Source organism: Poecilia reticulata, chromosome 9 (assembly GCF_904066995.2).
Source record: "Poecilia reticulata chromosome 9, P_reticulata-male-v2, whole genome shotgun sequence".
In the NCBI taxonomy this organism is placed as follows: domain Eukaryota; kingdom Metazoa; phylum Chordata; class Actinopteri; order Cyprinodontiformes; family Poeciliidae; genus Poecilia; species Poecilia reticulata.
Window position 1 is genome coordinate 17,868,109 of NC_088838.1, and position 10,445 is coordinate 17,878,553.

General features: G+C 44.1%; 1 protein-coding gene across 1 annotated transcript in view; it reads left to right on the forward strand.

Moving 5' to 3' along the window:
* fam222aa (family with sequence similarity 222 member Aa) overlaps positions 1-10,445 on the forward strand; it is a 74,718-nt gene that overhangs the window by 48,362 nt on the left and 15,911 nt on the right. The gene's annotated exons all lie outside the window — the stretch shown is intronic.

Genomic DNA, 10,445 nt, shown 5'->3' on the forward strand with positions numbered 1-10,445 from the left:
TCGATCTCTATCAACTTTGTCATCTGCTGAGGTGTGTCGAGACAAAACAACTGGCACCAGCGGCTCCTCCACTGCACTGGCTGGCTGCGACTTGAGGCTGACCTCTCTGGATGGAGTTAATTAAGCAGCAGAGATTTGTTTTGGAAAATGAAACCGGTCCTCCCTGATGTTTTTAGCTCCACTTTGGATCTGTTTTCAGCAGAGTGGAGCTTTTTAAAGAGGTTCACTCTGGGTTCACTGTGAAGTAGCGAGACTAAATGTGAAATGGAACAACGAGGGGACGGAGGAGAGGGCAGCACGGAGGCGGCGATACAAATGGAGAAGGGTAGGAGGTGGCGTTGACTTTGATGCCAAGAGAATGAGTTCACAGGCTCATGAGCGCTGACCTAATCGTACATGACAATATCGGCTGGTGTGCCAGTCGCAGCGCATAACTGCCCTGCTGCTCGTGCTGACTAGGGGTATTTGCTGATAAAGCTCTGCTTTCCAGACCATGCTGTATGTACAATGAGGGTGGCCAGAGCATGCCCAGGAGCTGCCTCGTCAGAGACAAGCCGGGAAAGGGTTGGGGGGCTATCTTCCACAATCTATACCAAGCCATGCGCTCAAATAAGCCCACTTTAGCAGAATATTAGTATGAAACAGTAAGCAGCTTTGCAATTAAAGTGTCAGATTCATCTCAATCAATTGTAATATCACTGAGAAGCATATTTCGGCAATCTGTCCTATAGCTTAAATGAAGATATGTAGATTCATTGCACAGTGATACAGTTCAATAATTTATTTGGATAATTATGTGATACAAGTAATGGATGCCATAAGTTTAGTTCCCCCCCCCAAATTGACAGTGCTTCGAAGTCCTCATTGCAAATGAAAGTTAATTTTTTTCACTGATAATTTGGGGATCCATGTCATATCCTAGCAGTGGCGCAAAAAGTGGGTATGCAGGGTATGCAACGCATAGGGGCGCAGCACCAGAGGGGGCGCCAAAACCCCGTCTGGAGGGGGCGGCGCGCCGATGATTGTTTTCCCATACACTTCGGCGCGTGTAACGCTCCTTCACCTCGCGCACATAACGAGGTAAATGTAGCGAGTTTTACCCATCACGTATCGTCGCCTCGGGGGGGGGGGGGGGGGGGGGGGGGGGAGATCGTCGCTTCTTCACCCTGACGATTCTTCCCTCGGGAGGTTGGGTGGTGGGGGGCGCCGATCTATGTTTTTGCATCCACCTGAATAATGTGTAGTTGCGCCACTGTATCCTAGTCTTCTGTGTTTTATCTGGTGCAAAGTCAGAGCAGCCGTCCACCCGGACGTTTTAGAGCACTTAATGCTTCTCTTTGTTGGCATCTTTATGGAGGTGCTGATTACGTTTTCCAATAGTTATTTTGGCTCCTGCCCACATCGCTAAAAGTACCAATGTCTGCTTAAATAACCGCTTTATATCACTCTGTGCTTGATTGGTCAATAAACTCCGCTGACCTGCAACCCGCAGAGAAAGAACAATATTGTAAAGAGGAAGATGAGAGACAGAATCAACATTCCCGACTGTTGTCATAACAACCTGGATTTCCTCAACACGTCCATGTCACGCTGCACTGATACAGTAATTTATGCAAAAGAAACTTTGATCAAGTATTATCAAGTATATTTTACTGTACATGGACATACTTTTCAGTAAGCCTTCATTTCTGACCTAAAAAGCCTTTTTTTAAAACATAAGTAAGGTTCTGCTTCTCCTAGAAAACAAACTCTGGGTTATCATTAGCACTGAGCCATATTTAAGTAAAAAAAAAACAGAAACACTTAAATAAACAGCTTTGGTTTTATCAGAGTTTTATCAACCAATATTTTTATATTGTATTTTAAATAGATACACCTCCACAGTACGTGGTGGAAGTTAAAAGAGAATGTGTAAAATTTTCAGTGTATATCTTACCTTTTGAATTCCTTTTCTTTCTCGCTTTGCTGTTGACTGTCACGGGAACAAACACAGAGTTAGCTGTTTTTGGTTTTGTTTAGACATTTGCTCGTGAAGTGTGTCGCATAGTGTGAGGTAAACATGTTGCCCCACTTTTTGTGTTTGTTGTTCTGCACGGGTGTCCTACAAATGCCCTGACAGGGTTGCTGCTGCTGCTGGCCTGCATTCCTCCGAGGCTCAACGCAGACAGAAATCGCCCACTGCCGCTGGCTTTGCCAGACCCTCAGCCAGATCATTGGTAATTAACACGAGTAGTGGCCTCTTGTGGCGTTGTCCGCTCTGACGCTGACTCACATGTAACATTTAAGACCAGGATTATGAGACGTCCGCTTAAACGCGACTCGATTTTTTTGCCATTCGATAAGTTGCGTTTAATTATAATCTCTTTCTTCCCCAGACAGGCTGTGAGTCCACCCTGGTCCTGTCAGAGGTGTTAATGGGGCAGGAATGCAGGACGAGAGCTTTCCCACACTGTTAGCTTTCTTCCGGTGGGCGCGTTTGAGATGAGGCTCAGGGCCCGGCTGGGCTCCGCTAATGCAGCCCAAGCGCAGACAAATGGAAAGTGACACTTGTGTGTGTAGAATGGTATTTGCGGTGACGCTTTGACTACAGATAATAAAGTGTTTGCCCCGAGGTGATTTCGCCCTGCAAGCACCCCAGATGAAACTCACTTACTCAGAGAGGGAGACGGAAGAGACAGGAGCGGGGGGGATGAAAAGGCAGAAGGGGTTTGAAGCCTGAGAGAAGCACAAAGAAAGCACAGAGATGACATGCAAAGGATGGCGAAGGGGATAAAACGGAAAGAAAGACCCAAAGGGAGATTCTGCTGCGTGTAATTTCTGTGTTTTAGAGGTCAGAGGGTGCAAGTTTGTATTCTAGTATGTGTCTGACTTGCAGAAGCCATCAGCTCTTGTGCACTTTAATATAACAAATAAGCTTTTTTCCCCTGTAGTCTTTACTGTAAATGTGTGGAATATGAAGGGATTGTTTACTGGTTTTATCATGGTGAGGGTAAAAGGTGAGAACTGGCAGGATTTATCTGTGTGTGTGTGGGGGGGGGGATGTGTGCGTGTGTGTAAGTGTGTCTGCCAGACCATATGTACAGAGTCCTTCAGGATCAATCAGTTCTCAGTAATTTCCTCCACAGCCCATAAAAGCCAGGTCTGTCTGGAAAGAGCATGAGGCAGCCACATCAAACCAGCTAATTAATTTTCATTGCTGATTCTGTTACATCTGGCTTCGGAGATAAATTCTAATGAGAAAATGTAAACATGACAGTGTCCATGTGGTGTTGTATTTCACATTTCCTGGGCTGCAACCTTTAAAGTAAAAAACAAACAGCTAATGACGGGTTTTTGGTTTGAAACATTATGCAGCATCTTTCTTCAAATACTGAGCCTGTTTAAAACATTTATACCAATTATTCACAACGTTTTAGCATTTTGTCAGTTCATGGACACAGACGGTATATTATTGGGATTTTATGTGTTAGAAAACCAACGTAAATAGTGAAGCGGAAGGTATATGGTGCATGATTTTCATGTACAAGTTAAAATCTGAAAAGTGTGGCATGAATTTGTGTTCATTGTTGCACTGGCTCTATGTTTAAGGCCATTGTCCTGCTGGAAGGTGAACCTCTGCCTTCAGGTCAAGTCTTCTCAGTCTCTTAACAGGTTTTAATCCAGGATTGCCCCGTATATGGCTCCATCCATCCTCCCATCCACACCAACTACCCTGTTCCCTGCTGAAGAATAACATCCCTACGGCATGCCAACACCATGTTTCATGTTTAGCTTGATGTTCACAGATTAGGCATTGGTCGCTGTGATATATTTATTATGTGATCATAGATAAACATATTATGATTTTATGGTATCTGTAACATACTGATGACTAAAAAGAAGTTAGATAACTTTTACTGTTAGTATTTTAAGATTTTTTGTTATTTCATCATTTTCATCAGTTTTATGTAGCTTGTATTTATTTGTGTGTGTCTGTGCTTTATTGAAGTTTTACTCTCCTGCTGCATACTGATGTGTCTAAGCTAAGTTTAGTTGTATCCTCTTCAATGACAAATAAGGGTTTCCAACACCTTGATTTTGATGTACCTTCTGTTTCCAAATATTAAGAAGAAATGTTTTTACAGCCTGAAATATTTCCAAACATTCTTTCAAGCGAGTTAGCAATGTAGCAACCTACTTTCAGAAAGCTGACTGGCAGTGCCCAGCAACAGGTGTAAGAGGGGCAGTACTGTTACAATGAGCTCTACTGAATGAGAGAAAAAGTCACCTCAGCACTTTCTCTGAGGTATGATTAAATCGACTTATAACCATGTAAGTGGTATGATGTGTCTGTTTTCACCTTCAGTGATTCTTCTCTAGCCTGTTTGTTTAAGGGGACTGGAAAAAGTAATTGTATACATTTTCACTTCTCACTTATGCACTACATTGTGTTGGTCTACATTACATTATTTCCCATTTATATACATGTATGTTTGTGATTCTAATGTGACGGCATGTGAAAAATTGCTGTTGCGCTGCATTTAAAACCTTGTCTTGCGGGTACAATCCTGTTATCTGTACCTGTGGGCTTTTATCTGTGCCTCAGTCAACTCTCACCCCCCCGCTGCCTCAGTGCAGGCCAACCGAATGACCTCATGCTGCAGTATCTATGAGCAGGAAGCCCAAATTAGGCTCCCAGGTTGATAGTTCTTCCATCTGCTCGTGCAGAAAATAGATCCAATCTGGGATGAGATTGGCTGTAATGAAACGAAAGATTAGGTTTGTGAGTTTTGTCCAAGCTTCTTTTGAAATCTATTTTAATGAATAAATCCATTCTTGAAGCTGTGCCATGCCCGCTTGCCTGTGAAGGATCAGTGTGCAGATTGCTTTAACATTCTCATTATCCTCTTTGCTATTTGTGTTGGCAGGTTAGAAGCCCAATATGGGAGGCAGCATGGCACCGTGTTTTGAAGAGCATTGCCCAACTATTACTACTTTTACTTGGGCTTGGATGAGAATGTCTTGCCCACGATGTTGAAAAACGCAGACGTTCCCCTGAACAAAGTTAAAAACGTAACTCTCTGTAATTAAAGGAATCAGAGGAAGATGTGCGGAGCCCTCAGTTTAATTTATGTCGTCTTACAATAAGCATTTGTTTGATGATTATGATTATGATGACACAAGCAGCCGCTGAATTTAGAGAGCTCTATCCTCTGAGAAATCACAGCAGTTTGATTTTTATCTGCACAATTATAGATAGCAAAGGCCCGACAAATAATTGCCTGGATTTTTTTTTTTTTTTTTTTTTTCCCCTGTTCCTGCATTGTTGCGCAAAAAAAATCCACCTTGAGTTGAACGGAGAGAGATGAATGTTCCTAAAAATGTCTTTTTCTGATATCAAGCAAGCAGCAGGGTTTCCTTTCCCCTCACGTGCTCTTGAATTGATTAGTACTTTGGTTGAGGGCATATTCAACATGTCTGCCCCCTGCGAGGTTCCTCTACCCTGTTGATGACTGCCTCATACATGTGCTTCCTTTTGCTCCCTCGCTCCTCAGGAAGCTCCTGTGGGGAGCCGAAGCTTTGATTGACTGGCGGCTGAGTCTGCGGGACGCCTCTATTATTATCATCTCCACCTCGGCGGAGGGGCGGAGGCTGCGTGTCCAGGGGGTCTGGCCGACAGCCCCTGCTTTGTGTGCCCAATAGTCAATTAGAGGCAGCACACTGCCGGAGACGAGTGGGATGCAGGGTTAATTGCAGAGGACCAAACAGCTGGCTCTATCAGGGCCCATTGTGTTTGCGGCAGTTGTCACGGCAATTGAGGCATGGCTGTAATCGCTGACTAATCAGCCCTGTGCCAGATGACACCTCCATTAGCACAAGGCAGGTATTGTTCAGGAGACGAAGCTGCCTCTGGTCTCCTCTGGCCTCCCCCTGCTAGCCCATCTTTTTTTTTTAGTGCTGGCCAACAGTTGATGGGACACCATGTTGCAGACCGTGATCCTCTCTGCTAAGAGGTAAACAATAGCAACAGGTCAAGGGTTCCTTCACGGGACAATGCTGTTCAGTTTTCCCTCCGTGGACATGTCAAAAATTTTTTACACTTGAAGGGACCCAATTGTAAAGGTTTAGATTTGTTGAACGAATGACAGTTTTGCAGCCGTCTCCAAAATCCAGATTTTATACATTTATAAACTTCTGCTACTGCCATAAGTCTTTAAAATCTTTTTTTTTTTTATTGTTTTTTTCAGCTTTTCACCATGACTGGTTGCTAATTGTTTATATTAAGGTTTCAAAGCTATCTTTTGCATCTTGTATATTAGTGATTAACATGGTTATCAGGTTTAGCATTACACAGCGTTAGCAGCAGTCTCTGCTTTTATTCCCTTTGGAGAATGTTTATCAAACTCTTGGGTTTCCTTAACCGATAGCATAAAACAGAGCAAGTTGTTTTAATGTGTTTACCTTTTTTTAATCTGCTTGCAGATATTTTTGTAGCTACTTGATTGAACCACAAAGTTCACTACCCAGTGCCAACTAACTTGAAGTCCTCTTCATGATGTAACAACTTCCACACTAGCAGGTGTTGGATGTTCATCCATCCGTTATCTTACCAGCTTACCCCTAATGGGGTCACTAAAGGCGAGGTACAGAAACAGACAGGACAAGTAATCATGCACGCACACACCCACGATTAACCTGGACTGTGGGAGGAAACAGGAGATAGTGGGACACAACCCACGCATGCACCATGAGAACAGACTCTCCTGTAAGATCCAGGGAGAACATGCAAACCCCATGCAGAAAGACCACAGGTTGGGATTGAATCCTGGACCTTCTTACTGCAAGGCAACAGTGTTGCCTACTGCGCCACTGTGCAGCAGCCCATGGTGTGTTCAGTCATTGAAAAAAGATTTTTGAGTTTCTGAGTGGAAACTAATCTGAAAATCCCAGCCACACGCTGATTTCACTTTGCACATCTTCAAGGGTTACACGACATTAAGAAATAATTTGACTGTGATATTTTTTGTTTGAAAATGCGTTGACGAGAGTGATTGTGATTAATGCCAGTTATTCTCTTTGACCTTTAGCAGCTTTGGGCACTGCCATCTGTGTCAGCTCTGGGCATGTATGTCAGTGAAACTCCACCCAACAGGCTGAATATCTTATTGGCAGCCAGATGGCAAATTTATAACAATTGGAAGCTAATTGCCAAGCGTAACGGCTTTCCATACAGTTACTTGCAGCATTAGCATTGCATATGGTATTCTAGTGATGGTAAAAAAAATTTCAAACTTATGCTTTTGTAAGATGCTTCAGCTATTAATTATTGATTTTCAAATCATTAATTACAGGCTTACAAAGTGGAAAGTGTCTATTAGTGGTAGAGTCAGTATCAATATGTATAAAAACACTAAAACCAAACTCTGCAACTTGAACTTTGAGTAGATTTTATGTTGTATGAAGACATTCAAATATTGATATGGCAAGAGACACAGCACACATGTAGAGCATTCAAAAAGCAGCATCGTAGCAGGTTCTCATTCACCGGCGACGGGCGACTTCAGAGGAAAATGGCTCCCAGTGTGTGTCATGCAAATTAAACAAAACCTGACCCTCTTCTCTTTTTTTAGCTTTCTGATCATCTCTGCTCCTGATTTCTGCCCCGACCTCATCACAGACTGCTCTGCTGCTTTGTTTGGCCAAAGTTAATGTGTATTACACGCTCGCTCTTCTGTGAAAGCTTAATTGCAGTTCAGCCGTATGGGTCCTCTCCCTTCATCTAAACAAGCACTCTTCCCCCATGCTCACCATGGACGTGGTCAGGGGGGGGATCAAAGCGTGCAGTAAAGAAGGGATACATGCCTGCAGGAGTGAGTGGGAAAACCCTGAAGACTTTTTGATGTTTTAGAGCATTTCCTCCGCTAATAAGGAGAAACTTCTTCAAGCAGCTCATGATTTTTAAATACTTGGAACACTAATAAATAGTAGCAGGGGTGTTTCAGGCAGTTCAGTTTTACTCCTGCTTATTCGTTTAAACCTCTAATTAAAATGCAAAGCATTCTTGGGCTCCTGGATTTGCTGCTCCACTCTCATCCAGCCTGTGACTCCCCCACCCCTCGCATCACCTTACTCCCTCCTCTTATAGTCCTCCTTTATGCCTCTGCTTCTTGTGATCAACACAATTTGACCTCTCACTTGGAAGAAGCGCACCAAATTTAATGGATTTTTTACAGTCTAATCTAACCAGTTCGTCTCTTTATTGCTGTTTTGTACCCGGTGGACCTCATCTTTACCAGGCTAACCTCCTCCACTCACCTCCTCTGCCTCCTCCACCCTCGCACAGAGAAAATTAGTTCATCAGAATTCAAAATGTACCGCTGGCTAATTAAAGGAGTGTTAATTGAGTGTTCAGAATTGGGTAGCCCCTTCACCGAATGCACACGGATGCGCGGACATACACACACACACGCACACAGGCACACACCACGCAATCACAGCGACAGTGCCGGGTACACCAAGGACGTCGCGCTTGGGGAGTTTCATGCCAATCAAAAGAAAAAAACGAAAGAGAGAAAGGAGAGTGCCCATCCTCCAAATAAAATGGGATTTCTAGATCATATCGTGGCCTACTGCGGCTCAGTCCGGCTCCACATTATCCAATCGCTGCTCCGCTATCTGTGTCTGACCGCTGGAGAGTGTAACGCTGCACAGATAGCCTCTCCCTCTGCCTCTCTCACCGTGTGCATTGTGCTAATGAGGGGTGGCATTTAGAGATGTGCTGCTCTGACACATGGGCATTGTGTGCCAGGCACTGGGTGATTAAGGACGAAGGTCAACCCATTAATTGCCTCCCTGCCATCTCCGCTCCCTGGCGCGTGATCTCCAAGAACTAATGCATGTGTTTGCCTGAGCTTTTATCTAATCTCCAATGCAGTTCAATCATACGCTTGGCTTGTTTACATTTCTTTCATGTGAAACTTTTTCTCCCCCCCCCCCCTCACTTATTGCAGGAGCAGCTCGAGCCCAGGTTTTCCCATTAATTTACTGTAAGCTGTTTCATGTGGTTGTGAGCGCACATAGCCTCCTGCTCTAAGGAAGGGAAAAGCATATTCTTCCATCCTCAGGGGAAATAATTAATCCTTACAAGGCTGTCGCATGTTGAAATGAAGCGAGTGTGAAGCATTTAGCCCAGGAGGCATTGCAGGCTGTCGCCCGCACAGGCACCTGTTGTTGTCCCTGCCCTACATTTCATGAGAGAGCGCTGAGCAGAGGATAACAACATGCTCCACTGATGGCAAATGAGACACACAAATGCAGATGCAGATCTTTGTGTACATGTGTGTCTGTGTCTATACCCCCTTTTTTTTCTCTCTCCCTCTCTCTTGTAGTTTTTATGCATTATATCTGCATGCACTGCCACGCCGGAGAGTGTGCACAGGTGCAGGAAACCCCCTTACCTTATGAGAAGCTGAGGGCTCACATAAACGCTGGCTGCCTCAGAGGGTGTTTATCAGGCAGCACCATCTGTATGCTGCAGCTCAGTGCTATGATCTACTGCCTAAACCAATAAGTCACAGAGTGGCTGCCTAAGAAGAGACTCTCTCCTTTAACCTCCGTGTCTTCACTTATAGACTTAAAGCTCTGGAGTAGAGAGATGTGGAGGCTCTGCACATCAAACACAGGGTCTATAACAGCCTGTGCATGAGAGTGAAATATGCTTTGGTTTGTGGCCATACTTACTGTAATCAACTTTGCTATAAAATTTTCTCCGTGGAACTTTTTTTTTTTTTTTTTTTTTTTTTTCCAAGAGGAAGCGGGAATCAGAAGCATCCAGATGCTCATTTGCCTCCTCCTCCTCCTCTCCTTGCTTTATGCTTGTGGGTTCTAATAACCGGAAGCCTTTGTGGAGCTGAGATGGGTTTTGTAGGCCTGAAAGGCCTCTAATCCCTGTGGCCTGTGAAGTGTGAAGCCCTTTGATGCCAGGTTGGTGTGCCAAAGGCTCTGCCTATTGACAAACAAGGGCCAAGCTGGGAAAAGACGAAGCGAAGAGGGGCTGTCTCCTCTCGCTCAGAAGAAACACAGGCTCAGGCATGAAAAATATAGAGCTCAGTGAGTGAGAAGGAATAGAATTAGCTACCCTTTAATGAATTTCCTGGCTTTTTTAGTTTTTTTTTTCCTCATGTGGCAGTAATTAGGTGAAATGATGGGCATATTGCAGCTGGGGGCTCGCAGGGGCGGCAGGGCACGGGCCCTTGATATGCCTGAAAGCCAAATATCTTTCCTCATTTAGACCATGTGATGATCAAAGATGTTTTTTTTCTCTTGCCCTCGTGTAAAGAAGATCAGAAAAAAAAATGCTGCCTTTCCATTTGCATGCGGACCCGCAATATGCTTTGAAATGAGCATGTTTTTTTTTTTTTTGCTCTCTCTCTTCTGAGCAAATGAAATAAGTCTTCTGTCAGTTT